Here is a 27,682-nt window from a genome sequence, read left to right on the forward strand (position 1 = left end):
AATCAGTTTGGGAGTAATTAATTCTAACAGCAAGTCCAATAAACACTCGCCAGGCACAGTATTGGAAAAGGTGCCATCAATACCAGAAGATCACAAGAATAGCTAATATTTACTGAGCACTTACTACAGTGAGTTATTCTAGTCATGGTTCTGTGTTAATTGAATCTCCACAACCACCACAGAAGCATTGTTACGCTTTTAGTCATTGCTCTCCAGCGCTGCCCAAACGTATTTCCATATAAAATAAATGCTCCCCGAGATGGTTAGAGTGGGCAAGTGGAGTCTGAGGTCTGCCTAAGGGGCAGTGGATGGAGGACAGGCTAATGCATCTCTCCATGCACAGTTGCACAGTGGGAGTGCTGTGGAGAGCAGGCTGGCTGGACACTGGAGAGCAGCGTCTTGGACTCGGGGGACACTGAAGAAGACCTGAGACAAGCTGTTCTCTCTGAACAGGGAGCAGAAGGGCATGTTCCAGGAAGTTACCTGGTGGCCCCACCCAGGGCCAAGGATCATCTGGTTGCCCAGTCATTTCAGAAAGGAAGAAGAAATTAGCAAAACAAATCAGGTAGGTGACAGCAGAATGGAAAGGAGAGGACAACTACAAGAACATTTTTCCAGGTTAAGCGGATGGAATTGGATCTTGATTTGAGGTGAGTGGGAAGGACAAAGGAGCCGGTTTCCAGTTTGAGGGAGAGGAGTGTCGTAGCATCAGTGCAGTGACGTTGTGGGACAGTGGGACAGTTCACAGAGTGCTGACCTCTTCTTGGCCCTTGTCACACGCTGCCACTCACTTTTAACACTTTATCACCAAGGGCAATACTTCCTGCCTGCAGATGGAGAACCTGAGACTGAGTTGAACGACCAGGTGGGGCGTCGCTGTGCATTGCTCCGTGGCTGGACATGCTGGGTGGCCACTTTGCTGTGCGAACAGGGTACAACCTAACACACTAACACAGAGGTGACGTTGTCATAGTTCCAAGTGCTAAGTCCGTCCTTGGCTAAGGCTTCGTTCGTCCTGCATGCCAACTGTGGGCTGTAGAGACTTTTTCTTAAATGCATTACAGAGAATGAAGGAGGTCAAAACGAGCAACTGTCTTCAGTGAAATGGAACTAAAATTTAGGATCTTCTTTTATCTTCACTAAGAAACTTATTAAAGTGGGCTCTGAGAATAAACCTACTATGCATGCAAGTTCTCCATTATTTGGATGGTGACAAGAGATGGATAGTGCTTTCTGTGCCTTCCATATCTCACCAATACTTCAGAGGTCAGGTTTTACACTGTGCATTGAAAGAATCAGTGATACCAGTGATCATGCTGCATTTCCTCAGAATAACAACTGAAGCCCCTAAATTATGCGCTAAGGATGTGTGTCATTATCAAAATTTGGCCAACCAGCAAAGGAATTCTCAGTCTGTCTGATCTCATTCCAACACACCCCCAAAGTCATCTCACCACATTACCTCCATGACAAGACTTGGTCGCCTGGAGGATTCTCTCTCAAACTTCACTGAAAGTCCAGTAGCAGTATTCTTGTCCTCACTATGGGACAGAGGGGATGTGTGTGAGGACCCAGTCCATCCCCGGCAAACAGAATGGTTGCAATGAGATGGGGTCCTTGTCATGCTCTTGGAAATAAATCTGTTGTCGCGTACAGTGTTATACCATCTAAGCAGACACCAGTGTATTGTGATCTGTTTGGATGAGCTCCTTGGTCTTTAGGACAAGCAGCTTCTTCCACCCAAGAGGGTCAAGATGGTGCCTGAGACAGTTGCCAGGAACTCTCCCTCTTTCCAGGCATTCTTGTCCTTCTCGTTCAGCTGTGTTCTCACCCCTTACTCCTCAATTTTCTTTGACTTTCCCTCTCACTTTTCCACCCTGCCCCTTTTCTTCCTTGCCACTGTCCACTCCTCTGACCTGCTAGCTCAGTCCTATCTGCTTGCTTACCTCACTGGGTAAGCCTCCGGGCAGTGCTGGGACCATCTGCCTACATGTGCAGCAGAGTCGCCTATTAAAGCAAGGAAATCTGAAGACGAAGGTTCTTCTCCAGGGTCTGTATGAGCTTCAGGTCTGTGAATGCCTGGAAACTGTATCCAGACTGTACTTCACGTCACTTACAATAGGGTCCATTATCAGTTTCAAAAGATTTCAAGACCCAAGAAAGGTAACATCTTCTGGCCTGAGATTACCAAGCTGCAAATGTCCCAACATCGGTCATCCTGTGGGATTGGGGAACAGGCCCCTCAAAAAGCATAGCAGGCCTGGCTGCCGGTCTCCAGGCTTGTTTTTATGTAAGGAGGGAAGCCGTCCCCAGCTGCTGGAGTCCCTGTAATTGCTTTATTGATGTGTGAGTTGAACACTGTCTACATCAACACAGAAACCAGAGTTGCCCACAAAGGCACAACTGCATTTTGCCATGCAAGTGACTCAGAAAAGCCCAGAGCGAATTTCCTCCCAAGAACAGGCTGCCCTCAAGAGTGTGCTGCTTCTCCCTGATCACCAGTTCTGGCCGAACCTGCAGAATGGCCAGGCCATGGGGACTGTAGCAACTTGGTGGACAGGGTGAAGAGGGCTTGGGAACAAAGTACCAGTGAACCTTCTAAAGATGTCCTCCACTTGAAACGTTTTCGTCACCCCGAAAGCCCACCAGAAGCTGACCAGTACACTGTTTCACACGGACCCCTGTGTGGGTAGCAAGACAGATGTGGACATACAGTTGCAAGTTACAGCTCAACACATCTTTATTGCTCTTCTTGACAATTACACCAGGCGTCCAGCTGTTACTGTGTCCCTCTTCACATCTTCAGTCTAAAATACAGGCACAGTTGTATTCCTAGAACCAAAGTACCTCGTCGCTCTCTTGCTTTAGGATGTTGGAAGCTTTGTGTTTGGACAATGCTCAAATTCCTCTGCCTGGCAAATTAAGACTTTCAAAAACCTATCCCAGGTGGTCTCCAGTTTTATTTCGTATTATCGCCTGTACCCTAAACTTCTGCTTCCCACTTCTACAGAAGTCTCCATCTCCATTCACTGGCTAACTCCAGCTCAAATTCCTTTTCGAGTTCCCCAGGCAAAATTAATGATTCTTTTGATGCCACGACTCTTCTTCGCGGATGGTGCCTGTGAGTCCCTGGGAGGCACTTCCGGGCCTGGCTGGCAGGTGGGAGCATCTCAACTAGCTAAGAGAAAGGCGTAGGGAAGTCCAGGCCACACAGTTAAGAAAGTAGAGGTGGCAAGAATTCACATTACAGATTTCTTTCCCCTTATTTTTTCTACTAAGAAGAATTTTTTTATTTCTAAGATTTGTGTTTTCATATACAAAGTAAACTATTTCCAAATATTTTGGGGGTAAGAGAATCACTTCAGAAAAATGTTGAATGGCAGACACAGCTAAGGTTCTTTCTAACTCTAAAACTTTGTGCATCTTATTAAAATTGCTGCATCAAAATATTTTGAAACAAAAAATTAGCAAAATTCCACTATACAACTAATTTCTGAAACCTTCCCTTTACTTCAAATTTATATGTAGAAAAATGTAAAGAGAAATCAATGAACTTTACATTCCTGGATTAGCACTTTGGATCTCAACGTTTTTCAAGGCAGCATAAAAGAGTTTAATAGACTAAGTAATGATGACAAAATGATGGAAAACTTTTATGTTTCTCTTCACTGCATCACATTTCATAAAGTCAATATCAAATATATAAGTTAATAGCAACTATCTTTTGTGAATCGATATTAAGTGCCCACATTAGTTGGGATTAAAGGATCATGTTACTGACACATTCCCAAATTATGATGGAGCTGACAGCAGGAAGCCACTGATCAAGTAGGACAGAGATGGCGAGGGGTGCTCTCTCCTGGGCTCGCCTAGATCCTGCTCTGCCTGTCTGGACAAGCCAGGGCAGCCTGTGCACCAGAGCCCCAGCACACTCGCTCGCCCCACTGGCCACGCCCTGTAAAGGGGGCCCTCTGTCCTCCTGGGCCAACAAGTGGCCATACCCCAAACGTGGAGGCTCCTTGATGAGCAGAAGAAATGCAGCTTGTTCCCCTTCTTGCTCTAGATGGGACCTGCCAAGCTCCGTTCTCCTGGGCCACAGTAAGTGGCAGCTCTGCATCTCCACTCGCTCGCCACCGTGGCAGGAGAGCTCTCACCACGAGGCGCTCCTGACACAGCGACTGGAAAGGGTTAAATCAAGCACAAAATGAAAGGAAAAGCCTGTTTAAAGGCATCTGAGAGTGAGCCAGTGAAGTCCTGAGGCTTCAGATCCAGGAGACAAGGAAGTTCAGAGAGGTAGCCGCGCCGGCTCTGCTTTCCCTTTGAGTCATTTGCTGATTTTTAAGTGGCTGTCAAGAGGCTGAGAAGCTGCATAAATAGTCTCACAATGTTAGGGAGATATAAAATTATATTTCAGGGCCCTCAAGAAGGAGATTTTCTTGTGTATACCTCAGTGCTGCGCTGGGAATGGAGGTAAACCAAGAAATAGAACAGCCTCCACAGAGCCACAAATCTGGATTCTAATTAGCACAAGTCTAGGGTGGATTAAATCAGCCCGATCCTATCTATTTACCTCTCAGCATCCTCTCTAGAACTAAATAAAATCAACCTGAATCTCAAATCATTTTATAATTTTTTATATGCAACATTTACCATTATTCAAAATTGTTAGGCATATCAGCAAACCCAAACAAACACAAGCTAAGAGAAAAAATAGACAGTAAGTAGTATCAGACCCACACACTAGAGGTCCAGGTACCAGAATCATTGTACATGGACTTTGAAGCAACTGTGATTTATATGTTCAAGACCAATATCGAACACATGGAGAATTTCAGCATGAGATTTCAATCTTAATAAGTAAAATAAACAAAAAGAAATTCTGGATTTGAACAATCAAATGTCTAAAATCAGAATGCAGTAGGCAAGTTTACCTGCAAAGCAGAGAGGAAAGAAGGACCCTACAGCCAGCAGACAGGCTGGGAGGAATCCTGCAGACTGAAGCACCCACGGAAAGAGGCTGGGAATGCCCGGAAGACCTCTGATTGACAGACACACAGGGACCAGGCCTGACCCACCTGTAGCTGGAGTCCTGGGGGAGAGGAGCAAGAATTCAGAGCCCAGGCAGTGCGAGGAAGGAGTCGGATGAAATTCCCTAAAGTTGATGAAAGGCATCCAGCCAGGTTCCAGGAATGTGCGCAAACTCCAGACTGCTTGAAGTAAAGGAAAACCACACCTAGGCAGGGCCGAAAGCCCAGCGGAAAGCCCAAGGACAGCCCAAGGGCAGTGGGGGAAGCACACTAACTTCCAGTAGGACTGACCATTGACTTCTCAATGGGGACGTTTAAAGCCAGGACACAGGAATGGTAGCTGCAAACTGCTGAAGGAAAAGTGGGCCCTCCTAGGTTACTACCCTGAGGGAAATGGCTTTCTGTTGATGTCCAGGAGAGGAGAGTAGGGGACAAGGTCATCTGATGCTGCTCCTCCAAACAGCACCAAATACCATGAGCTCCTTGGCTAGGGTTCTGCTGAGACGCAGCATGACCAGCACTTGGCAGACAGGGACTGCAAACCAAGGATCTGGGTCTTTTCATTAGTGTTCAGTTCCTACACCAGTGCTAAGTCGATGGCACCCCAATGTTCAGCTGCAAAGGAGTGTTTTAATAGGCCCCCTACCCGTAGTGTGGTACAGAGAATCAGTTAACCCCTGGTCTAGTTTCCAAGGGCTGTCATAACAAACCACCATAAAACTGGATAGCTTGCAACAGCAGAAAGCTTTTTTTCAGTTATGGAAGGTACAAGTTCAAAGTCAAGGCGTTGGCAAGACAGTGATCCTCAAAGGCTCGAGGGGAGAATCTTCTTGGACTGCCTGCAACTTCTGGTTCCTCTCAATTCCTGGTGTCTGAGGGCCTGTAGTTGCCTCAGACCAGTTGTGTCCATTTCCATGTGGCCACCTTCATGGTATGCCCCTGTGTCTCTGACTCCCTCTGCTCTCCAGTCATGGAATTGAGGACATCAGTCATGGGATTCAACATAATTATATCTCCCGAGAGCCCCATTTCCAAATACAGTCACATTCACAGGTACCACAGGCAAGGACTCCAAGACCCCTGCGTGGGCCCAGTCAAGGCACAATACCCTCGAACTTTCTTCTTCAGATAATGGCTAGACTCTGAAGAATGGGTAATAAATTCCCAGGTCAGCTTTTCAAAACTAATAAATGAAAGAATGACAGATAAATACATATTGATAAAGTCAGGAAAGGGTGGTTGGATGATTGAAGGATCTTATGAACTAAGGATTTTAACAAGTTTCCACCAACAAGGAAATTCTACTTTCCTTCAAGGAGCCGTAATATCAGTCTAGTATCAAATGGACCCTAAGAAAATGGGGGCACCAAAGAGACGAGAGTTGAGTGAGTTTTAACTGGCTCTCCTCCCCGTCGGGGCTTGGCTCCGTTCCTACCTCCAAGTAGGAAGAAGGGTGGACGTTGCCTGGGTGGATTAACTGTTGCCTCCACTCTCCATTTGTAAGACAAGCGTCTCAGCAACTTCTTCAATCAGAGGACAAGTAAGACATTCCAACTCAGAGTAGCTTTGATAAATTAGGTTTTGCATTTTTTTACATGACAGCAACCAAAGAAAGCTGCTCTGGCTTTGAGTCAGGTACTTACTGATTCACACGGCCCTCCTACCTTCCTTGCTCAACTAGCCCTTGAATTTCACTCTTCTTATCATGACAACAAGATAGCTGCTAGAGATCCCGCCATTACATCATGTTAACAGGAGAAAGTAGTGGAATTGGTAGTTCCCAGGCATGTCTGTCTTCCCGAATCAGTGGGACAAAGCTGCTCAGATATGCATCGCAAAGTCTTCAGCTTAGCCATGTTGGCCACAGCTGGTAACATGAACACCCCTATCTGCAAGGCAGTTTGTAAAATTTGGAATCCCAATGGTCACATTCACTAAGCAAAATTAAGACCCACCTCTCCACACAGGTGCATTGTGACCACAAAGTCAGGCTCCTCTTGTCTCACCAGGGAAATGCAGAGGGGGGATGGACAGTGGGTGTGGATGGATACCTGGAGAAACTTGCCAGTCTTTCTGTTGAAGGACTCTGTATTTTTAAAAAGTAGGATACCTTAAACCCTCTCAGATTTCTATGACAAACTTGAAGTTTCAAGCCACAATTTGGAAATGTTTTGGATCTCTGCAGCGATCAGGAGAAATGATTCATAGAGGCACTAGAATCCCAGGACACTGGTACTATTGGACTATAATTTTCTGTTATTTGCAGGATCTAAGAAGGTATCTTTAATATACTTTAATAAATGTTTAATGAATGCATAGATGGATTTTAGAACTCTTGGAAGATCTGAGATGATTAGTAGGAAGTATCCGAAGCTCAGACTGAATTGCAGCCACTGTGGGCTCCAGGGTCTTTCCGATTCACCAGGGAATCATCCAAGAGGCAGAACACGGTCTCAGTTTCTTCAGGTGAGTAATGCACAATTTCATAAATGTGCAATTCTGTAAACAATTGGGGGTAACCTTCTGCTAATAGGCTACATGACTTAATAAAAGTCATTAAAATTGGTACATGCACAGAGTTCACTGAAGCACACACTGCTAAAGAGTCTGACTGCCATCCAAAGACTGAGGTCAGTGTTGTCTCAGAACGCAGGCATGTATCGGGAATTCTAAGAAAGTGCTGGAGGGGTTCTTGACATCAGTCTGCCACAACTTAAAGTGGTTGCATTTTTTTTACATTCAGTTTTTCTTTATTAAGAAAATCAAAGCAATATATACCTAGTGTTAAATGTCAAACTGTGCTTCAAGGTTCTAACCCACAGCATCTGATCATGGGTTGGTTGTGGCTCAGTGGAAGAGCTCTTGCCTGGCATGCATGAGGCCTGGGTTCCATCCCCAGCACCAAAACCAAAAGCCCGGAAGCGCTTGCCCTCCCCGCCCCTTCTCACTTGAATTCCACTTCCCAAAGCCACATCGGTCAGCAACATTAGCTATTTTTTCTGCTTTTTATATGCTTCTATTTCTGTAGCACACTTACACTTCAATTGCTATTTTTCCAACTAAGACACTGCATATTAATTTTCTGTCACAGAAGTTCAGGTATCAGCTACCCATCTTACGCCACGGCGTCTCACAGCGTCCTGACCCAGCTTCCCCACAGGGTCCCGTGTCTTCCTGCTCAATCGGTACAGAGTCCCTACCTTATTCAGACTTGATATCAGTTATAACTGAGCAATGTGGTCTAATGGTGTGTTTTCTTTTTTCTGTACTTAAAAGAATGTGTGGCTAGTTGCCTTTTAAAATCTAGCCTCTCTGCGCCTGTCCCGGAACCTCTCCTGTAGAAACCCAGACTGCCTTTCCTCGGACCCACACTCTGGGCTATCTGAGACTGTGGCCGCCCCTTGGAGACCCCCTCGGAACTCTGCGCCCCTGTTGTCGCCCATGCTGCGGCTGCAAGCCCACCCTGGAGCTGCTCTTTGCCACACCCTCGGCTCCGAGTTCGTATTCTCCCATCGTGCACAGGATCCCCGGCCTCTCCAATCCCTTAATTTCCTACTTCTTAGTTTAGTCACGAATTTCAATAGAGCACACTGGAGGGAAGTTTTCTGACATCTTGTGTGGTGATGCGCTTGCCTTTTTTTATTCAGGGCAGTGCTGGGGACCGAACAGGGCCTACGTGTGCCAGGCAAGTGCCCTACCACTGAGCCACACCCGATTCCTACTCTTGAGTGGTATCTTCACCTTTGACTGGCAGTTTGGCTGGGGTAGAATTTTAGGTTGAAAATAATTTGCCACCAGAAGGTGAAAACACTGCAACCCTGCTGCGTTACCTCTGCAGCCACCCATCCACTACTCAGAAGCACTGTATATAGAGATTTTATATATAGGTCAATTTTCTCTTGAAACTTTTAGGGTCTTCTCCTGATTCACTTTGCATTATTTAATACAGTTAAAACGATGTGTTATGATTCATGGAGACAATATTAAAATGAACGCTCCTGTGCCTGTCGCAGCAATCGAAAGCTGGTCTTCAAGATAACGGTGCTCTTTTCTTAGTCCACTCCTGCCTCAGTCCGCCCAAGCGTATATCATCCACTTTTTAAAACTTTTTTATTTTCACAGATTGCATTTGGACTCATTGTACACAAATGGGGTACATCATTTCGACCTGTGGTTGTACACGATGTAGATTCACCCCATTTGTGTCATCGTACAGGTACATAGGTAGCGATGTCTGTCTCAGTCCACCATCTTTCATACCCCTCCCTCTCATCTCCCTCTACATAATCCAAAGTTCCTCCATTCTTCTGTCACCCCACTCCCCCACTCCCCCATTTTATATCATCATCCATTTATCAGGGGAAACATTCAACCTTTGGTTTTTTGGGATTGGCTTATTTCACTTAGCATGATATTCTCCATTTTCATCCATTTACCTGCAAATGCCATAATGTTATTCTTCTTTATGGCTGAATAATAATCCATTGTGTATATACACCACAGTTTCTTTATCCATTCATCTGTTGAAGGGCATCCAGGTTGGTTCCATAATCTAGCTGTTGTGAATTGAGCTGCTATAAACATTGATGTGGCTGCACCACTGTAGTATGCTGATTTTAAGTCCTTTGGGTATCACCATCTTTTTAAAGACAAACCAACCAGAACAAACCTCTTACGATGTTGTTTGCTACATTGTTTCTTTGTACACATCTGTTTTTCTCTGTACACCTGTTGAGTTTTTCCTTCCTTGGAGAGACTTCCGTAGAGTCCTGTAATGTGTGCTGGTGGAGGCTCCAAGCTACTATCTGGCCTGCGTCCTGCATGAGTGAGTTCACGGCCGAGCTCCGCGACGTCAACGCAATACTCCGTTTGCCGAGCAGCACTTGTGCGCCTGGCCTCTAGTGGCTGTGCTGCAGGTGTCCATCCACCTCCCTGTCCTGGGCCCACAGGTCACGCTTCCTCTCCTCTTGTCCTCCCATGCTCAGGAGTTTGCAGTGAACTAACTTCAATTCATTTACATACTTTTAACTTCAACCATTATAGCTTTTATTTCTAAGAAATTAATTTAACTCATTCAAAAGTACCCAAATATGTTTAATTCTTTTGTTCTCTTTATTTCCTTTCCATTCATTTTACTAGTATGTACGGGTACATGTATAAGCATACATACACATACATAGATACAGTCTTATCCCCTTTAAGGATGGGGTACATTATGGAATTGCATTGTGCAAACACAGCATTTACTTGTATAAAACTAAGACAGTTTTGATGTCACTGAGCGATGTAACCTGCTGGACCACTGTCGTGTATGATGTCACTGAGCGATGTAACCTATGGGACCACTGTCGTGTATGATGTCACTGAGCGATGTAACCTACGGGACCACTGTCGTGTATGATGTCACTGAGCGATGTAACCTACTGGACCACTGTCCTGTATGATGTCACTGAGTGATGTAACCTGCTGAACCACTGTCGTGTATGATGTCACTGAGCGATGTAACCTGCTGGACCACTGTCGTGTATGATGTCACTGAGCGATGTAACCTGCTGGACCACTGTCGTGTATGATGTCACTGAGCGATGTAACCTGCTGGACCACTGTCGTGTATGATGTCACTGAGGGATGTAACCTACGGGACCACTGTCGTGTATGATGTCACTGAGCGATGTAACCTACGGGAACACTGTCGTGTATGATGTCACTGAGCGAGGTAACCTATGGGACCACTGTCGTGTATGATGTCACTGAGCGAGGTAACCTACGGGACCTCTGTCGTGTATGATGTCACTGAGGGATGTAACCTACGGGACCACTGTCATGTATGATGTCACTGAGAGATGTAACCTACGGGACCTCTGTCGTGTATGATGTCACTGAGGGATGTAACCTACGGGACCACTGTCGTGTATGATGTCACTGAGAGATGTAACCTACGGGACCACTGTCCTGTATGATGTCACTGAGCGAGGTAACCTACGGGAACACTGTCGTGTATGATGTCACTGAGCGAGGTAACCTACGGGACCACTGTCGTGTATGATGTCACTGAGTGATGTAACCTGCTGGACCACTGTCATGTATGATGTCACTGAGTGATGTAACCTGCCGGACCACTGTCGTGTATGATGTCACTGAGTGATGTAACCTGCTGGACCACTGTCGTGTATGATGTCACTGAGTGAGGTAACCTACGGGACCACTGTCATGTATGATGTCACTGAGTGAGGTAACCTGCCGGACCACTGTCGTGTATGATGTCACTGAGTGATGTAACCTGCTGGACCACTGTCATGTATGATGTCACTGAGTGATGTAACCTGCCGGACCACTGTCGTGTATGATGTCACTGAGTGATGTAACCTGCTGGACCACTGTCATGTATGATGTCACTGAGTGATGTAACCTGCCGGACCACTGTCGTGTATGATGTCACTGAGTGATGTAACCTGCTGGACCACTGTCGTGTATGATGTCACTGAGTGAGGTAACCTACGGGACCACTGTCGTGTATGATGTCACTGAGTGAGGTAACCTACGGGACCACTGTCGTGTATGATGTCACTGAGTGAGGTAACCTACGGGACCACTGTCGTGTATGATGTCACTGAGTGATGTAACCTGCTGGACCACTGTCATGTATGATGTCACTGAGCGATGTAACCTACGGGAACACTGTCGTGTATGATGTCACTGAGTGAAGTAACCTACGGGACCACTGTCGTGTATGATGTCACTGAGTGAAGTAACCTACGGGAACACTGTCGTGTATGATGTCACTGAGCGATGTAACCTACGGGAACACTGTCGTGTATGATGTCACTGAGTGAGGTAACCTACGGGAACACTGTCGTGTATGATGTCACTGAGTGATGTAACCTACGGGACCACTGTCATGTATGATGTCACTGAGTGATGTAACCTACGGGAACACTGTCGTGTATGATGTCACTGAGGGATGTAACCTACGGGACCACTGTCGTGTATGATGTCACTGAGTGATGTAACCTACGGGAACACTGTCGTGTATGATGTCACTGAGTGATGTAACCTACGGGAACACTGTCGTGTATGATGTCACTGAGGGATGTAACCTACGGGACCACTGTCGTGTGTGATGTCACTGAGCGATGTAACCTACGGGACCACTGTCGTGTGTGATGTCACTGAGTGAAGTAACCTACGGGACCACTGTCATGTGTGATGTCACTGAGTGATGTAACCTGCTGGACCACTGTCGTGTATGATGTCACTGAGTGATGTAACCTGCTGGACCACTGTCGTGTATGACGTCACTGAGCGATGTAACCTGCTGGACCACTGTCGTGTATGATGTCACTGAGTGATGTAACCTGCTGGACCACTGTCGTGTATGATGTCACTGAGTGATGTAACCTGCTGGACCACTGTCGTGTATGATGTCACTGAGTGATGTAACCTGCCGGACCACTGTCGTGTATGATGTCACTTAGCGATGTAACCTGCTGGACCACTGTCGTGTATGATGTCACTGAGTGATGTAACCTGCTGGACCATTGTCGTGTATGATGTCACTGAGTGATGTAACCTGCTGGACCATTGTCGTGTATGATGTCACTGAATGATGTAACCTACGGGACCACTGTCGTGTATGATGTCACTGAATGATGTAACCTGCTGGACCACTGTCGTGTATGATGTCACTGAGTGATGTAACCTGCTGGACCACTGTCGTGTATGATGTCACTGAGGGATGTAACCTAGGGGACCACTGTCGTGTATGATGTCACTGAGCGATGTAACCTACGGGACCACTGTCGTGTATGATGTCACTGAGTGATGTAACCTGCTGGACCACTGTCATGTATGATGTCACTGAGTGATGTAACCTGCCGGACCACTGTAGTTTGTTTTCTATCACCAGTCAAAACGTCTGTATGCAGGTCATGACTCTGTGTGTGTGTGTGTGTGTGTGTGTGTGTGTGTGTGTGCGTGCACATGCACAGATTCTTTTACAATTCAGGTGACCTCACAGACCCAGAGTAAGTTGAAAACATGGCCACCTGGACATGCGTCAATGCACTGAACCAGCTGAGCATGTCAGCTGAGCCCGCGGTGCCCTGTGAGTCGTGGGTCACCATCATGACTGCAGGACTGACTGGGAGCTGCAGCTCCCTGCAACTGCCCTGTGCCAAGGAAGAGGATCCTACCATGAGGCACTAGCCCTAAAAAAGATCAGAATTCAAAATGGCAGTACAGTTTCTATAGAATATACTGGTTTTGCACCATTGTAATGTCAAAAAACTGTGAGTCAAATCTGCCTAAATAGCGACCACCTGTATAATAGATATGGTTTGTGTGTGTGTGTGTGTGTGTGTGTGTGTGTGTGCGCGCGTGCTTGCAGCACCCACCTGCATGCAGTGCCCACAAATGCACGTGTGTGAACCTCAGTCCTGGTGATTGGCGAAGATACCTGCCTGGTATTCTTTTTTGGTGATGAAAGACCTTAATGTCTGGAGAGGCCAGAGACCTAAAAAGAGATGTTTTTCTTTCACAGAGAATTCAGAAAGGACCCAGGGGTAACCCCGCTGGGAACTCCTGGCACACTCTGGTTGTGGTCAGTGCCCAGCCCTCTCTATTGCTGTGGGTTAACTGTCTCACTTTTTCTGGTGCCAGAGATTGGACCCTGGGCACTTAGCCACAGAGCCACATACCCAGCACTTTATATTTTTTATTTTAAGACCGGATCTTACTGAGTTGCTTAGGGCCTTGCTAAGTTGCTGAGGCTGGCCTTGAATTTGGGATCTTCTTGCCTCAGGCTTCTGAGTCGCTGGGAGTACAGGCATGCTCCACTATGCCTGCTTTGCTGTTATTTTTTTCTTGTTTGAGCACTTTCCTTGATTTTTCAAACCTTCTATTTGGTTCGCTGTTTCTATTACATTCTTACTTCCCCAGAGTCTTCCTCAGTCTCTATTCCTTTTTAGGTGTGTGAATCCCCTCCCCTATTTCTGCTTATGGTTTTGAAGATACCACGAGTAACATTTGCTTTCAAGTCTCCTGAGATTCGAGGATGCCTCTGTCTCCTGGTTCCCTCCTGCTCTCTTTGCTATGGCCTCACTGGGCTTGTGGGTCTTGTGGAGTGAGGCCTTCAATATTGGAGGCCAGCGTCCTTGCCTGTGAACCTCCGAGGAGGAAAGCACAACATGGAGGCTTCAGGAATGTGTGTGTGCTCCTTGGGCAGGGCCTTGCAACCCCTGCACTGCTCTTGCTTTGGGGCCTGCCACTGAGCAAGCTGTGGATGCCTTTTGTACTCCTCATGCCGCAGACGTATTTACATATCTCATTCTAAATTTGGAATTTCTGGGTTAAAAAAAAATTCTAACTTATGTAGTTGTTGACACACTATCCCCATGGAGGGTCCATCCGTTTTTAACCCAAGTATGCATGCTCGAGGCCCTATTTTTCTCCTTCCTCAACAAATCAATCATGTAGGGACCTTTAGGATCTTTGTCAAACGGACGGGTGGGAAACTAGTCCAGGTAACCTGACTTGTGCAGCTCGTGTCAGGCAGGGCTGAGTGTGGGGCGCTGAGCGTGGCGGCCGAGTGTGGGGGCCGAGTGTGGGGCGCTGAATGTGGGGGCCGAGTGTGGTACCAGTCAGACCTTTTGCATTTCCTTTCCTTTGAACTGCTTATTACTATCCTTTGCTCATTTTCTTTTATGTTGCTATTGATTTGTAGGATTGATTTTTATGTTTTGGAGAAACAAATTCTTTGTAATCCCATTTGCATTTTTTCTTTGTTTTTTATCTGCGATTTTACTTACAGTAGTTTCACTGGGTAGGAAAGTTTTATTTCATATAGTCAAATTCATCATCATTTTACTTTAGGAGCTCTAAATAGTTCAAAGGGCTTTCATAAGATTATAAAACAATGCTCTAATTATTTCTTACAGCATTTTCTTTGATTTATTATCTTGATAGATAAATTAGATATGGAGCCAACATATTCTTTTCAAAGTAGATATTCAGTTGTTCTAAATTTGTATGGACATGTAAATAGTCACAAAGTATTGAAAGTACAAAGAGAAACAAACACACAATCTTGGGCAGAGATTTTAAACCCATTTTCCTCAACAATTGATGGGTCAGGCATTTTAAAGTGGATACATTTAAATGGATACATTCCTGGCAAGTCTGATCAAGAGAAAAGGAAGACACTACAAAGAACCAATGGTCAAAATTTTTAAATGGTCTATAAATGTAGATTAAATGGGCTACTAAAAAGATAATAAGAATATTGTGAAACGATTTGCCAACCAAGTGAGGCATTCAATATGTTGAATTTACTAAAATTGCCACCAAAAGAAATGGAGAGTGTGCATAGTCCTATAACTGTTTAAGGACTTGGATCTGCAGGAAAAGATTTTCCACAGGCGCTCTGAGCAGATCGTGTCACTGTTAAATTCTGCATCTCACTTGAAGAACAAAGAATATCAATCTTACACATCCTCTTCCAGAGTATTAGAAAAAACAAAGACTTCATAACACCATACCCTTGATAGCAACAGAATGGAGGCAAGAAAAGAGGGGACACGATGCCCGCCACTTCACGAAGATGAGAAATTCCCACAAAACGCACCTTCACAGAGCAAGTCCCACGAGACGTGAGGGAGGCACCGCGGAGAGTGGGCGGGTTTGTTCATCAGTGTGAGGTTGATGTCCTTCAGTAGCATCATTTCTGTGATGGGATGAAGGCTGCAAAGCAATGATGCCACCCAGCCGGAAGCTGAGGGAAACTCTCCACCTGGACCCCTCTGCCCTGGCCCTGTGCCTACCCTGGCTCTGCTCACACCTGAGAGCACCCTCCAAGATGCGAGGAGGACATCAGTGCAGACATTCTCCCCCCCGGAGGTCCTCCCCGGGCACGAGAAAAGACAAGTGAGCAAAACAGTGTAGCAGGAGGTAAGACATACGCTTTTCATTATTTGTTAATTATATACACATACATACCTGTGAATTCCAAAAAAGTTCATAGATAAATTAAAATTGACAGGTGAATATAGCAGATACAAACTTAAGGAATAAAAATCAAATACACTTCTATAATCAACAAAAACACATTAAAATTTGAAAAAAATGATCATTTATAATATCATAAAAAAAGTCTGTGATTAGTTCTAACCAAATGTATCTGAGATCCTTTTGCAGAAAACTTTAAATCATGTTGAACAGGAATTTAGATCCCAATAAAGATTACACCATGTTTTAGGGTTAGGAGAGCTAGTATTTAAAAATCTTTCTTTCTTTCTTTCTTTTCTTTCTTTCTTTCTTTCTTTCTTTCTTTCTTTCTTTCTTTCTTTCCTTTTTTCCTGTATGGGTCTGTATAGTCAGCATAATCCCAATCAAAATCTCAACTTTTTGAGAAACATTGGAGCTGATTCTCAAGTGCACAAAAGGTACAAAGGATCAATGAGGCCAGTCCTGTGGCAGAAAGCCAAGGCAGAGGCCCCAATCCCCTTGCGTGGGGTGGGGCTAGTGTATACCCCGTGGCAGGGTGCTCTGGAAAATCAAGGGGAAGGATGGCGGAGCCGCAGGTCTGGCCAGGAACAGGTCTCTCCCTCCCTCATAAATACACAGGCCAATCTCAGTCCACAGCAGAGGTGCCCTGGAGCCATATGGCATGTCAAAGCCAGGCACCAGGAAACTCACATGGGAAACTCAGGAAGCTCTGCTTCTACTCCACCCAGTCACTAGGAGACGTAGCTGCTGGAAGGTGACCCTGGAGCGCATCTCACTGCAGCCGGGGTAGGGAAGACGCTATATATTTTTTTAACTTTTTATATTTGTTCTATTTAGTTATACATGACAGCAGATTGCATTTTGATTCATTGTACACAGATGGAGCACAACTTTTCATTTCTCTGGTTAGATGTAGAGCCACACCATTTGTGCAATGGTACATGTACATAGGGTGACAATGTCTGTCTCCGTCCACCATCTTCCCACCCCCCTGGGGAAGACACTTTAAATAGGACACAGCCAATGCCAGTGGCGCAGAAACACTAAGTCAGCCTGTTAAAGTCAGGAGTCTATTCATCAGATCACAGTTAAGAGGATAAAAGGTAAGTTCTTCACTGGGAGGAAATATTTGCAATGTATATAACCAACCAAGGGAGAGAGTGTTTTAGCAATTCCTACAAATTGATGAAAAAGAGTAGACTGCTCCCTGGTTTTCTCCAGTTGCTCTAATGATGCACCTAATTAGCCCAGGGTGGTTTTCAAAGTTCCAGCTCTGTGTGAGCAGTTCCTGTGCCTGACTTCTGCTCAGTTTTACCTCTGGCAGCTCCACTGCTCTCCACTGCTGCTCTGATTTGCATGACCATCTGAGAGTCCAGTGTGCGGATATATAAACAGATCTGTCCGTGGCGGTTTTGGACACTCAAGCTGTTTCCGCTGCAGGGCTGTTCTGTGTCACGCAGAAGGGATGTACCTCCACACCTGCTCCCGGGCTCGCACTGCCCTGGGTGTGCTCCCAGGAGCAGGACTGGCAGCTCGTAGGTGTGAGGACGTCTAGCAGGACAAGTGCTCCCAAGATGGGCAGGTCCCCTGCCCTCCACCGCTCAGGAGCCCGTTCTGCGCACCCTTGCTGTGCGCGGTGTGGTGTCTCCTTCTCCTAGACCCCAGGATGTGATGTGGTGGCATCAGAGGGCGGTCTGGGCTGCCATTCCCTAACTGAGCAGGACAGAGCTCATGTCGGTGTTTAGAGGCTGTGGACACCCTGCCTGGCCACAGGCCGGCGCCTGCTGCCCCACGCTGTTCAGGCCTTCGCTTGGGAAGGTGTGCCTCCGCCTGGCAGCTGCCTGCTTTCCTGGTCCCATTTGAATGGCCTTGCACTTTTGTGTACTTTCCTGGAAATGTATCATATTAATAATGAAAAGGTTTGTAAGAGAAGCATTTTTAATATCCTCTTGTATATATCCCATCATAATTAAGTTCAATATGCAACTGAAATAAAAATTCTGTGAATACTTATTTTTACTATGTGCAGTATACTCTGAAATACTCTCTTCTCTCTTACTCTTCTTTCTATTCCATCTCGTTCCATTAAAAAAAATGCTGCCCATAAACCAATAAACTGACTAAATGACTCACAGTTTGAAAACTGCTAATCCAAACCATTAGGAAGCGGGGTGCCCCTGTGCAGTGACTGGGAACTCCAGGCCTGGATCAGGGTGCCTCTATGAGGGCTGCCACGTGCTGGCGTGGCTGTGATGTGCTGGCTGGGATAGTTCCGTGCTGTGCACCAGAGGACATGCTGCAGCATCCTGGCCTCTCCTGCGCGATGCCAGGAGCACTCAGTACCTACGGGTCCCCTCCAGCTGTGACAAGCCAAGTATCCATGGGCACGTGCTGTGCGAGCGACCTCTCTGTGGGTCTGTAGCTCCCTGAACTAGGCCAGGTCTTGGGAAGAGCCCTTCCATTAGCATTTCTCGGATCCACCAGAGTCACCTGGGTATTCTGAGAGGTGAACAGGACCCCGCTGACTGTGATCAGGGGTTTCTGAGGATGGCCCTGGGAAGAGCGGCCCGGGAGACTGCCTCTTGAGCGGACTCCCCTGGCGCTGTTAGAAGGCTCTGCTGTCTTAGGCTTCGGGGCACAGGCAGGCCAGTGTATTGAGAAGATAATAAATATTTACAGGGTGAGAAATCACATAAAACACCCCACAGTGCTTTATGGAGCAAATCTAGTACAAACCCCAGTGAAATCACAGCAGTAAAGTCTTTTCTTTGTGTCATTGTTCTGGGCGGTTTGAAGCCCACGGGGGAGGCGTGGGGACTGGACAAGCTGAGTCTGACCTTTCTGAATCCATGGCTTTCCTGGGGTTCATCTAAGGCGGAAGCAGACCCCCAAGGAAGGCGCTGGGTGGGGCTGGGCTCGCTTCTTGCCTGGTGGAGAGGCTGAGCTGCCTCTCCAGACTTCAGATTTTTTTCTTCCCAGTTAATTGTTCTTCCTAAATTGAATGATCTATTTTTGGAACTAAAAGAGATGCAGTGTAGAGAAAGGAATTGACAGAGCCCACGGCGGAGAGGCGGGTGGATGGAGGAACACAGGAAGGAGAGGGCACTGTGCGTCCATCTTGCTCAGATGGGGAGAAGGCCTTCTCTTCCTGGACGCTGGGGGGACACCAGGGGCAGGCAATTTTACTAAGAAACAAGGAACACAGGAAGGAAGAACATGGGCTTGCGGAAGCGGCCTGGGTCCTGGGTCTCGGGCGCCCTGGGCCTGCCTTAGAGCGCTTTGGTGGCCCTGCGCATCCCTGAGCAGAAGGTGAGAAGCCCCGCTCCTCTTCTGTTTCTTAACATACGCCTCTGCAAAGCCCCAGGCCTTGGTCCTGGGGATGCGGGAATTTCTCAGGGATGATTCTGAGGCCATGTAGCAGGGCCTCTGATGCGTGCAGCCCACACACACAGATGTGAGGATTTCTAATCCACTCAGAGCCGTAAGTAATGTCCTCCTTGTCGGGTTCGTTAGCGGTTCCCAAAAATGTATTTGAAACGAGTCAGCAAATCCTGAAGAACACCAGCTCCTGCATGTTGGGGCTGCGAGAGACGGTGCAACCTGACTCTGGCGAGCGCTCTGACCCCGTTCGCGCGGAGCCTCAGGCTCCAGGCATGGGGCGAGCCTCTGCCAGCCCCCCGCAGCCTCCGCTCTCCAGGTGCTCCACCACAGTTACGTCTGAGAAGGCCTCTCTTGTGCTTTTAATGTTAGCAGAACCACAGAGCAGAACACCTATGACTTTCTTCACAACACAGGTCTCGGCCCTGGAAGGGGCAGGATCAAGAGGCAGCTCACTTTAACTGCACGTTCAGGCAGAGGCCCACAGACTGCAGGCGGCGCCCTATCTCAGCAATACTGTCGTCCACTCCAGGAGCCATCAGCTGGCCAAGGAGGAGGCGCCAGGTCTTTGTGCACCTCCTTCACTGCCCTGGCACCAGGAGCGCTCGCGACGGCCATTTCAGCCTTGCACGGGTGGACAGCAAGCCCAGGCTTCCTGTGCATCCGAGTGTTGGATTCCCACGCCTAGCAGTCGACGCTAACGCCGGGGTGGAGAGCAGGGCGTGGGGAAGGGGAAGGAGGGTCCTGGGAAGGACGGCATTCAACCAAATAGGCCCTGCAGGTCCCTCTGGCAGCAGGAGCCAAGTTGTAGATTTAAGATGGTTGCTTGGCAAGTGATCAAGCCAACTTTCTTTTTAATCCCAGTTAGGTTTCACCAAACCCAAGCTCTGGTACGTGGAGATGCGCGCTCTTGTGTTCCGATGAAGACTGTGCACTTTACAGCTAGCCTGGGGTCAGATTCCCACCCTGTCTGTATTTGGGTGGCTTTGGGCACATAGAGCACCTGTAGCCAAGGACAGGCTCTGAGCAGGGCATCCCCAGGACACGGCAGGCCATGAGGACCACCTGAGCAAGAGGCACACGGTGCAGGCCAAGTCCCGTCTAAAGAAGTCATCATAACTGTCGTCGTTATTAGAATTAGTGTTGCTTCCATATCCAAAGTGGCTGGCAACGATGTGGTAGGTTGGATTCTAGCAGGTTCTGGAGAGAAACAAGCAGTCGGGGTGGCCCCATGAGCACACAGTGCCAGGCAGCCAGGCCTCTGAGCGACCTGGGACTCCTCCAGAGCCTCTCCGGATTTCACACTTTCAGAAAGGCGAGGTCTGTGGTCATAAGAGCCCCTGTCTGGTTGTTCAGAATTGCCGGGTGACCTTCCACTTGCAGGAGTCGTGTGCAGTATTTCCGTTCTTGGGAAGCAGGCCAGGTGGTGGGGCCTCATCACTGGTTCTGTTACAGCCGCCACGTGCTCTTGCCCCAGGAGTCCAGCGAGGCGTCTGGCTCGGGGTCCTCTGACCCACTGGGCCTGCTCTCGCGGCTGCAGGCATGGCTGTGGTGTCCACCTCTCCAGCTCAGCCTGTTTTTATTTTGGGGGCAGAAACATGGACTCCAAAGCCATCCCTGTGGCCTCTGCTCACCTTGAAGTCAGGCCGAGGGAACTCCTTGGACTGTCCTCTGCAGGGGTGAGAAGGTCAGCCTGAAGGCCTTCATGCCCTGGACATGGCTGCTCTCCTCGGGGTGGATTGAGCACTGCTGTGTGCATCGCACTCTGCCTGTTGCTGAGAACACAGAGCTGAACACGAGGGACCCCGTTTCGGCTCCCACGGGTAACTTGGATGCTTTCGGGTTTTGTCTCCTGTCACTGGACAGCATGGTGGAGATGTGGCCAGGCCGTGGGAGGCTAAGATGCTGGGCCTACTCTGCAGGGCTCAAAGAAGTTCCTTGAAGAAGCAACTGGAGCTGAGCTGAGAGTGAAGGGAAATTGTCACAGGAGGGAGGAAAGGTGGCACCAGGCAACAGGAGCTGCACCCATGGCCGAGGCTAGACAGGGCGCTGAGGGAGAGGCAGAGAGGGCCGTGGGTGCAGAGGAAGCGGGGCTGTGGGAGGGGAGGGGGAAGGCAGGCAAGGCGGAGCCCTAAGGCCGGGCAAGGAGAGCAGTCCCTACCCAGAAACAGGGACCCCATGAGAGAGGGAGGCTCCATCAGACAGCTGTTTGCTTACCTTGGGGGAAAGCACCAGAGGACAGAGGTGGGTATAGGGAGGCCTCTTATTAGGCTACTGGTTTTGGGGAATTTAGAAGTGACAGCAGGGTGGAGATGGATAGAACCAGAAAGAATGGATAGAAATGGGCCGAGAACTGAAATGCTGAGGAACACTGGGTGTGCGAAGAGCGCAGACAAGGAGCCAGTAGGCCTGATGTGGGTTGGGCTTTTGGGGCTGCGGCCGCAGCAGGGCTCACGGGAGAGTCCAGGAGGGAGCACGGGGGACAGAGCGTGTTCAGTTCTGGGTTTGCGGAGCTTAACAGCAGTGTTTTGTAAATGATTGACGATAGTCCCAGGAAAGAAAGGAGGAGGAGGAAGACAGCTGAACCGGGAGGACTCTGCCAGCTTCCCAGCCATTTGTCCCCCGTCGCCCCGCACGATGGCACTGACGGGTGCAGAGATGCCCCCTGTGCGGGGCTCTGGTGAGCCCTGTGCTCCTCCAGCACACACCCTTCCAGGGCAGGGGGTCAAGAGCAGCTGGGACCCGGGGCAGGACCTGGGCGACTGAGGCAGGAAGAACTGCAAATTTGAGGTCAACCCCAGCAACTGGGTGAGACCCTGTCTCAGAATCCGAGGGCTGTGGTTCCCCGGGGAGCACGGCTGAGCATGCCCAGGCCTGGCGCCCCCAGGAGGAAGCTCCGCACTGTGGGCTGCGTGTGAAGCACTGGGCTCAAGGAGGGTCTGGGCTGGAGGTGGGTCCTCAGCTACGGAGACCAGCTGTGGATGGACTGCTCAGGGAGGGGAGTCAGGGGAGGCAAGGGCTGAGGTTGAGCTGCAGAAATCAGGCTCTGGGGCTCATTAGAGGGAGGCCAGAAAGAAAGGCCTTCTCAGAGGGTGTCCTGTCCCACAAGCCACGGAAAGAGTTTGAGAAAGAGGATTCATGCAGCAGAAAATTAAATGCTGCTTATAGGTCGAATAGGACACAGACTGAAAATGTTCCATTAGCTTCAGTGACAGAAATTGTTAGTGCCCTAATGAGAGCTCGTCCCCTGGAGTGACCAGGACAGAAGTGAGATGAGCACCATCTACAACAGCAAGTGCAGCAGCTGGGACGGGAGGGACGAAGCCCAGAACACTGGGGACAGGGGGGAGGGAGGGAGCCCAGGACACTGGGGACCAGAGGGAGGGAGGGAGCCCAGGACACTGGGGACCAGAGGGAGGGGGGGAGCCCAGGACACTGAGGGCCAGAGGGAGGGAGGGAGCCCAGGACACTGGGGACCAGAGGGAGGGAGGGAGCCCAGGACACTGGGGACCAGAGGGAGGGAGGGAGCCCAGGACACTGGGGACAGGGGGAAGGGAGCCCAGGACACTGGGGACAGGGGGGAGGGAGCCCAGGACACTGGGGACCAGAGGGAGGGAGGGAGCCCAGGACACTGGGGACCAGAGGGAGGGAGGGAGCCCAGGACACTGAGGACAGGGGGGGAGGGAGCCCAGGACACTGGGGACCAGAGGGAGGGAGCCCAGGACACTGGGCGCCAGAGGGAGGGAGGGAGCCCAGGACACTGGGGGCCAGAGGGAGGGAGGGAGCCCAGGACACTGGGGACAGGAGGGAGGGAGGGAGCCCAGGACACTGGGGACAGGGGGGAGGGAGCCCAGGACACTGGGGACAGGAGGGAGGGAGGGAGCCCAGGACACTGGGGGCCAGAGGGAGGGAGGGAGCCCAGGACACTGGGGACAGGAGGGAGGGAGGGAGCCCAGGACACTGAGGACAGGGGGGAGGGAGCCCAGGACACTGGGGACAGGGGGGAGGGAGGGAGCCCAGGACACTGGGGACCAGAGGGAGGGAGCCCAGGACACTGGGGACAGTGGGGAGGGAGCCCAGGACACTGGGGACCAGAGGGAGGGAGGGAGCCCAGGACACTGGGGACAGGAGGGAGGGAGGGAGCCCAGGACACTGGGGACAGGGGGGAGGGAGCCCAGGACAATGGGGACAGTGGGGAGGGAGCCCAGGACACTGGGGACCAGAGGGAGGGAGGGAGCCCAGGACACTGGGGACCAGAGGGAGGGAGGGAGCCCAGGACACTGGGGACCAGAGGGAGGGAGGGAGCCCAGGACACTGGGGACCAGAGGGAGGGAGGGAGCCCAGGACACTGGGGACAGTGGGGAGGGAGGGAGCCCAGGACACTGGGGACAGTGGGGAGGGTGCCCAGGACACTGTGCTAGGACAGAAAGGGGACAAGTGGGCTGGGGTGGAGTGGATTCTGCTTGTTCTCTTTCTGAACAAGAGGGATCCGAGCAGCCGAGCCAGAGCCAGCAGACAGGTGCGACAGGTGGAAAGGCCACTTGTGCAGAATCTCCTTCCTTCCCTCCCCGGTCTCTTGGGAATCCCCCACTCAGGAGACACACAGTCCTTGTCTTTCAGTGTCTGCTGGGTGAGACATCCCGTGGCTCCTCCCACATGCCCTCGTCCTGCCATCTCAACCCCAAGGTGTAAACAGCAACTGGCCTACAGGTCGGCAGGGCAGAGGGGTGGCGGGCACTGACGGTCAGGAGTCTCTCCTTATGAGACCTCTTGCCAGCAGTGTGGGCCACTGGGCTGCTGCTCAGCTTTGAACCTGGCCATTGCTCATGCCGAGCACTGGACGGACAGGTGAAGCAAGCCAAGGGCATCAGGTTCTGCCTGTGGGCCCTCAAAGTGAGAGATGAAAGAAGGTGGTCTGCAGCTGCAGGGTCTCCAGCCCCGGTGCCCTGCTGCTGCTCGTGGTGGGGATCTGACGCCTGGCAGAGAACCCTGGTCCATGGAGAAAGCAGGGGCAGGGTCACAGCTGCACCCAGGGTGCTGCGCGCAGGGAGGGGGGTCAGGTGCCGCCTGCCTCACCTGCTCTTCTGGAGCCGCCCCTCTTCCTGACCTCCTTAATCAAAGGCCATTCCTTCTATTTGCACATTTTAGAGGGTCGCTGCTCCATGCAATTAGATGATCCCTGACAGGTGACACCAAGAACTGGGACTGCGTGGCTCATTCTGAGCAGAGGAGTGTCATGGTTTGCAGCTGAGGAGCAGCACAAGGCCACAGAAAGCTGACCCTGGAGGTTGAGGGGTGTTGGGATTCACAGATCAGACCCCAAGTCAGGACCTTAGAATTTGGCAAATGGGAGAAACCTCTGGAGGACGGCTGGTTCCAGCTGCCGACGCTGGTGTGCCGGGCCAGCCTTCTGTGCTTTGTTGCTGGAAGGTCAAGGCAGGAGCCACAGGCAGAACGACCGGCAGGTCGCACTTCTGCAGGGCTGCGTGGCCCGGCTGCTCTCGGGCGCCCCTGTCCTGCTGCAGGCCCTGTCCAGAGCACGCCCGTGTGCCTCCTCGGCTTCCTCTGGCTTCAGCGTCGCCCTCCATCCCACCACACCAACTCCAGATGTCTGCAGGACTCTGCGGTGGCCCTGAGGGTCGGTCCAGTGCAAGACGGGTGGGGCTGTGCTCTGGGGCCCAGGCTGAGGTGTGGCTGAGACCAGCTTGGAGCCGGCACCTGAGCCCTGGAAGCAGCGAGTGCCGTGCCTTCACCGCGGGTGGCCGGCATGCTGCCTGGTTCCCCGGGAGCACACATGAAGGGACTCCCCCGTTGCTGTCCGGGGATCTTCACCTTTGCTTCTCTCTTCACCGTGGGGGCCCCTAGGTTGCTTCGCTGGATTGCTTCTCCAGCCTTGGGTAAGCTCTGCAGAACCGAAGCCACAAGAGTTACTGCAGCCCTCTCCCTCGGGCCGTGTGCACTGGACTCAGTTACCTGGACTCTGGACCTCAAGTTTTACCTTGGCAGTGCTGGACTGTACGAGGTGGACTCTGAGGATGTTCCTGGTCCCCAAACAACACGAGATGTGGCCACTGTGAACTCAGTGGTCTGGTTCTTTCCCTTCTCTTACCTGTGAAGTCTCTTTAGGTCCTGTCCTCGGCAACTGACCCCTCAGCCCCACCTGCACCAACTTGCCTCCCCCGCTGCAGTTCCAGACTCCCTCTGCTCTGCATGTTGGCCGGCTGCAGTGGCTCCTTAGAGCTCCCTAGAGCTCCCTAGAGCTCGGTCCGCCTCTCTGCTTCCTTCAGTGCATCTCATGCATCACAGGCTGAGCTCACGTTTGCCCTTGGACTTTGCTCTCACACCTGTCAAACCCTACTCTTCCTTCAGGGTGACTTCAAACAAGCGTGAGTTCTCTGATGTCTCCCTTGGCTGGTCCACTCTTGTGGAGAGTGTGCATGTGCTGAGAAACGCCATCACCTCGCTGCTTCTCCTAGACTCTAAGACCAGGAAAGTTTCAGTTCTTCTATCAGGAAGGCTGGCATACATGGAAATCAAGTCGCTGGTAAGTTAGTTTTCTGCTTTTTGAAAGACCATTTTCCACATTCACACACAAAAGCTGAGCAGATGTGGAGGTCAATTCTTATTCGGGGGCAGTTGGCCCAAGTTTGCCATCTGGGGCTCAGGCACCTTCTCTCCACTTCTCGCGGTCCTTGTCTTCTTGCGTGGCTGTGTTCACAGGAGGGTTTCAATGCACCTCACAGGTGTGTCCGTTGCATTTGTCCCCGAGGCCAATAAACCCACAATCAGCAAATCAGGGAATAAATATCACTGTGTCTTCTTCAAATAACTCACTACCTCAGGGCTGTGATGTGAGCCACATAGCCTAGCTCTGGTTCCAGAGCCCACGACTTCTGCTCAGACCAAGTGACAGGATTCCTAGAAGTCACTTAAGTAGAGTCAAAATGAGCTCGCGACAGCTGAGATGGAGAGAGAGAGAGAGAGAGAGGGGAGTGAAAGGAGGGAGGAGGGAGGAGCCAGGGACAAGACATGGTCCCCAAGCGCAGCCCAGTGGCAGCGTTCCAGCCACTCCTCACTTGCCTGGTCACCACCCAGTGGTCCATCAGACCATGGATCCACAAGTGGATTGACCCACTGACAGGTTGCAGTCTCCTGACCCGGTCCTATCCTAAGTGCCCCACCTCTGAACCTTGCTGCATTGGGACAACGTCCTCAACGTGAGTTTTGGGGGCAGGCGGCATCTCAGATACAAACCTCAACAAACAGAGAGATTAAAAAAGAAGAAGAAAGAAAGAGGAAGCAAGAGGGAAGAAAGCGTGCCCCAGCATCTTCTCTTCCAGGTAGAGACTGACAGCTTTGAGTGTCACATGACTTCCGTGCGTGATTCCCTGTCTCTACAAGGGGAGAAGGGTCATGGGCAACAGGCCCGAGTGTTGCTGGTGAGTTTTAGTCTGCATTCTGCAAAGTAAGGACAACATCCACTTTTTATTAAGTTGCTGTCAGATACTATATTATATTTTTAGGATAGAATATATTTTATATCATTCCATTTACTATCATAATTACAGCAACCATATCTTAAAACAGTAGTCCATTTAAAAATATGTCTTGAGCTGGGCACAGTGATCCAAGGGACTCAGGAGGCTAAGTCAGGAGGATTGCGAGTTCAAACTCAGCCTCAGCAATTTAGCAAGGCCCTGAGCAACTCAGTGAGACTGGGTCTCTAATAAAATATTTAAAAGATCTGGGGAGGTGGCTCGGTGGTTAAGAGGCCCTGGGTTCACTCCCTGGTACAAAAGAAAAAAAAATATGTCTTGAAACAGTCGAATCCAGGTTCTTGTTCATACGTTTGTTGTGTGTGTGTATGTGTGTGTGTGTGTGTGTGTGTGTGTGATGTCAAAATGAAGGCCACAGTGTTTTCCGAGGGTTGCATTCACTGGGTTCCTTGCACCTGGTGCCACATGGAGAGCGTCTGAGCTCAGCCGCTGTGGAAGTCCCTGGGCAGAATCCTGGATGGGCTTCAGGTGCCGGGAAGGTGGCACACTGGATGGACCCGGAAGCGCCAGGTGCTCTGGCAGCGCCCACCTGTGCACCCGCCCACCTGGCTGTGCACACGCATCCTTTAAATACACAGGTAAACGTGAGGAGGTCCCCGAGGTCTGCGAGCCACTCTGCCAGTCCCTGAAGCTGCAGGGGGGCAGGCGCCTGGACCTGCAGCCAGCCCGCTGGAAGCACAGGTGGCCACAATGAGCTTCAGCTGGCCTCTGACGGTCGTC

This window comes from Sciurus carolinensis, chromosome 12, assembly GCF_902686445.1.
Source record: "Sciurus carolinensis chromosome 12, mSciCar1.2, whole genome shotgun sequence".
NCBI classification, from domain to species: domain Eukaryota; kingdom Metazoa; phylum Chordata; class Mammalia; order Rodentia; family Sciuridae; genus Sciurus; species Sciurus carolinensis.